Source organism: Phoxinus phoxinus, assembly GCF_949152265.1.
Source record: "Phoxinus phoxinus genome assembly, chromosome: 7".
Classification (NCBI taxonomy): Eukaryota; Metazoa; Chordata; class Actinopteri; order Cypriniformes; family Leuciscidae; genus Phoxinus; species Phoxinus phoxinus.
Window position 1 is genome coordinate 4,028,666 of NC_136882.1, and position 4,298 is coordinate 4,032,963.

The 4,298-nt window shown below is 44.1% G+C and overlaps 1 long non-coding RNA gene across 1 annotated transcript; it reads left to right on the top strand.

The window, feature by feature from the left end:
- The first annotated feature begins 844 nt into the window (after nt 1-844).
- LOC307002040 lies at nt 845-2,219 on the top strand. The gene is made up of 3 exons (XR_013798405.1): nt 845-940; nt 1,018-1,140; nt 1,219-2,219. It is a non-coding gene; the product is annotated as an uncharacterized lncRNA (long non-coding RNA).
- Nucleotides 2,220-4,298: the final 2,079 nt, after the last annotated feature.

A 4,298-nucleotide genomic window follows, 5' to 3' on the forward strand; every position in this document is an offset into this window, starting at 1 on the left:
ATATCTGGCTTACAGTGCCTGGGCCAGACCTGAGCCATAGCAATAAATAAGAGTTGTTTTACAGGGTGTGGGCCACATCTGGGCCAGAGGAAGTTGTTTGAGTCCGTTTTCAGTGTGTTGGGCCAGTTTTGGGCCGAGGAACCCAGCCAGAACTGGGCCAGAATTGAAGCAAGGATGAGGCCCAGAGGTGGGCCAGACAAATTTTGCTATCTGGTTGCAATCCACTGCCATTATAAAACTTGGAAGAGCCGGGATATTTTTTAATAACTCCGATTGTATTTGTCTAAAAGAAGATTGTCATATACACCTAGGATGGCGTGAGGGTGAGTAAATCATGGGCTAATTTTCATTTTAAAGTGAACTAATCCTTTAACTTTTCTCTCATTTTCAGGCTCACGTGTATCACATGTCAAAAACACGTGAACAGCTCTGTGTGAGCTCAACGATTAACTCAACGATTAAACTTATACATTGCAATAAACTTATACAGTTTCAATAAACATTTGTTTTCACAATTGTCTTGTGCTTATTTCAAAATAAACAGCAATCAAATAATAACTCACCACATCCAGTATTTCCACGATAATACTTCAAGATTGACATCCACACGAACATAAAATTATCTGGATTACTTCAACATAACTGTCTCTTCGTGAAATACAAAATCAACAGGTTACATTTATATTTCCTTCTTTTTAGAGAATAGAGCGCGGGATCGTGACGTCGGCGGATCACAGTAGTGCGATTGTGGCAGGATGGACTGTGATTGAATCCAGTCCCTCCTCCCCATTTGATTACATTGGCTGCGATTGGCTCGTGGTGTTTTTGGTGGCCAATCATGTCAGGAGGAGGATGTTATAGCTCGAACGTAACCCCTGGCTGAGTGTGACGCTGGAGGCTTGTGTTGTTTGGGTTCACCCAGTTTTTGGTGGTGTCGCAGGTATGTAGAGGTCAATTACAAATGTTGTACTGTTGCTAGTTTGCTTGTCGTTTATGTGGGATTCCGATTGTTCATAGAATTCCTTGCTGTGTTGCGGCTACCCCATTTCCCATCGGATTGATTTTTTTCATCGTTCCGTTTGTTGACTCGTGCACTGCGCATTGCCTGTGAGATTTGTGTGTCAGCGCGCTGTTGCTCAGGTAAGTTTTCCCCATTTTCGGCTGGGTGGTTGGCTTATTTGGGTGGTAGCTTAACATAACTATTATTGTGTGTTTTAGGGGATAGCTATCATAGCAAGGAAGCGTTGTGGCCTGCTTTGGGTCAACTGCTGCTTTGCTTTGTGCTGTGAATGCACGATGTGCTGAACCTGTTGTCTCCGAGTCCAAGCTAGTGGACTGAGCCCATTTGTTTTCAAGACTGCATCATAGGCCACTTGTGTGGCCGACCGAGTATCTGCCCTCAGATTGGTGCTATTCACGGATGAATGTGTTTGTTATGTGATTCATTGTGATCGTTCGAGTGTACGTTTTTGCTTTCGAACTGTTATTTCATGTCTTTGTTTATTTGATTCATAGTATTATTGTCGTTTTTGCAACGTTAGTTCATTTGCCTTTTTGTTTATTTCATTTATTAGCATTATTGTCATTTTTGCAACGTCTCATTTATTTTTTTTTGTTTATTTCATTTATTAGCATTATTCTTTTTTGCAAACGTCTCATTTATCTTTTTGTTTATTTCATTTATAAGCATTATTGTCCTTTTTGCAACGTCTCATTTATCTTTTTGTTTATTTGATTTACTAGCATTATTGTCCTTTGTGCAACTTTTCACTTGCCTTTTTGTTTATTTAATTTATTAGTATTATTGTCCTTTTTTTCTACGCAATTTCATTTTGTCCTTTTGCAACGTTATCTCCTTTATCCTTTTGTTTATTTCATTTACCAGCATGATTGTTTGGTAACATTTCATTTTCATTTTGTTTGTTTAATTTCAGTACTGCTGTTGCTGGTAAAGTTATTTTATTTTTGTCATTGTGTGTCATTCTGATTTATGGTGTGAAATCACGACCTGTTGTTAATTTTGTTTATTCTGTCTTTGTTATGTGTTGAGGAGCTGAAGCTGGTGGTGGGGACGGCGTGCTCGAGGTGGTGGGCCCTCTTTGGTGTGTAGTGTGGGTACCTTCACAGTGTGATCGTTGCCGTGCTGGTTGTGTGGCTGTGCACGTGCGTTGGGGTGAATTATTTTGGATACTCATGCCCGAGTCGCTGGACGCCCACCAGTAAGCATCAAGCCTGGTCTTGTGAGTGTGTGTGTGTGAAATAGACTCCATGTCAGCATACTGAGGCACATATTCTTGTGTTATTCATTATTGTGTTTTATTGCCGACGATGCATCCTTTTATCTTCATTCGATTGCTGTGAATTTGATTAATAAAATTTGTATTTTTGTATGGAACCATTTCTCTGTTTGTTCAGTGCCCGAACCTGATTGCCTAACTTTATAGAAGTCTTGTTACTTACAGTTCCCCGGGTTAGATCTCGGGGTGGCGTAGTCGAATTGTAATACTGCCACTGCTACATTTGGCGCAGTCGGCAGGGTAGATTGAAATATAACAGAGAAATGTATCCTATTTTTTTTTGTGTGTTTTGTCTTGTGGATGAATGTTATTTGTGTCTTGTTTGAGGGCAGTTGGATAACGATTCTTTTTGAGCAAAGCAGCAGTTGTTCTCACGTGGACCCGTATCTTGTCAGGTAAGGTTGTTGGGGATTGTGTTTTTTTTTTTTCCTTCTGTATTGTATTGGGGTTGGTGATGTTGAACTAGTCATGGATGAGGAACTACAAGAGTTGCGGGACTTAGTGGCTCAGCTTAAAGTAGATAATGAAAGGCTTCGCCAACAACAGGCTTTAGTTGCACAGGATCCCAATGTAGTCCCTGCACCCCCTAATTTGCCACCAGCCGTTAATGTTGCTAGTAACGGTGCGGCTGCTGTCCCCATAGCGGAGAGGATGGTTTTCATCCCACGAGAACGTACATGCCCCATATTTAGTGGGAAATCGGGCCAACGGTTGAGCGAGTGGCTTGAGGAGGCACAAGCAAGTATGAGAGTACGGCATTTGGCAGCTAATGATCAAGCCGATTTCCTTTATGATCACTTAGAGGGGGAGGCTCGTGATGAGATAAAATACCGCCCTAGTGTTGATCGGAGGGACCCAGCTCGTATAATTGCCATATTAAGAGAACTTTATGGTTGTACTGATTCGTATGTAGTATTGCAGGAGGCGTTTTTTTCGAGGAGGCAGCAGGAAGGCGAAACCCTTCAAGAATTTTCTTTGGCCCTGATGAGTCTCATGGCCAAGGTAAAGGGTCAGGCACCTGATGGTATGCCAAATGCTGAAGCTCTACTTAGGGATCAGTTTAATGAATACGTGCTTGATGGTGCATTGCGCCGTGAGCTGAAGCAGATGGTGCGGCGGCAGCCTATGGCCACCTTGCTGGAGGTCAGAAGGGAGGCCATGCGGTGGGAACGAGAGGGGTTGCCTGGCGGCATGAGGGGTCGTAGCCACTCTGTTCCTTCGGCTATTGGCATCCAGTATAGGGTACAGGGTGGCCCGCATGATCCGCCGCGGACACCCCCGCCGTCTGAGGTTAGTGAAATAAAGGAGATGTTGAAATTTCAACAAGAACAACTACGATGTCAACAAGAGCAATTACAACAGCTTACCCAAAATCTTGTACACTTGCAACGCCCCGACATGCGTGGTCGCTCGTCACGTAATGGGCCGTTAATATGCCGGCGTTGCCAACAACCTGGCCATTTTGCTAGTGAATGTGATGGGGTTCGGGTCCCTCCTCGACCCCACTCCTTGGGGCGAGGCCCTCCCTTTGGTAGCCAGGCCCGCCCAAATTCGGCCTCGGAAAACTAGTGCCCACCGTTTTGCAGAGTCACACATCCGGTGGGGCAAGTTCTGGCTCAATAAGTGATTCCCCAAATTTGACCAAGGTTTCAAAGTTAATGGCCTCCTGTCCGTATGTCGAGGTAATATTGGGAGGGGTCAAGGTGCCTTGCTTGGTGGATACTGGGTCGATGGTGACCACTGTCACCGAGAGTTTTTTTTCACAGCATTTTAAGCCTTGGGGTCAGGAGCGTCTTCATTCTTGCCATTGGTTGCAGCTTAGGGCGGCCAATGGCTTAGCCATTCCGTACATTGGGTACTTGGAAATGGATGTGGTGCTTTGTGGGAAGTTGATGCCACAGTGTGGTGTATTGGTGGTTCAGGATCCACCAGGTAGTTCCCCTACTTTAACCCCTGGCGTTTTGGGAATGAATGTCATTCAAAAGTGTTTCCAAGAGCTCT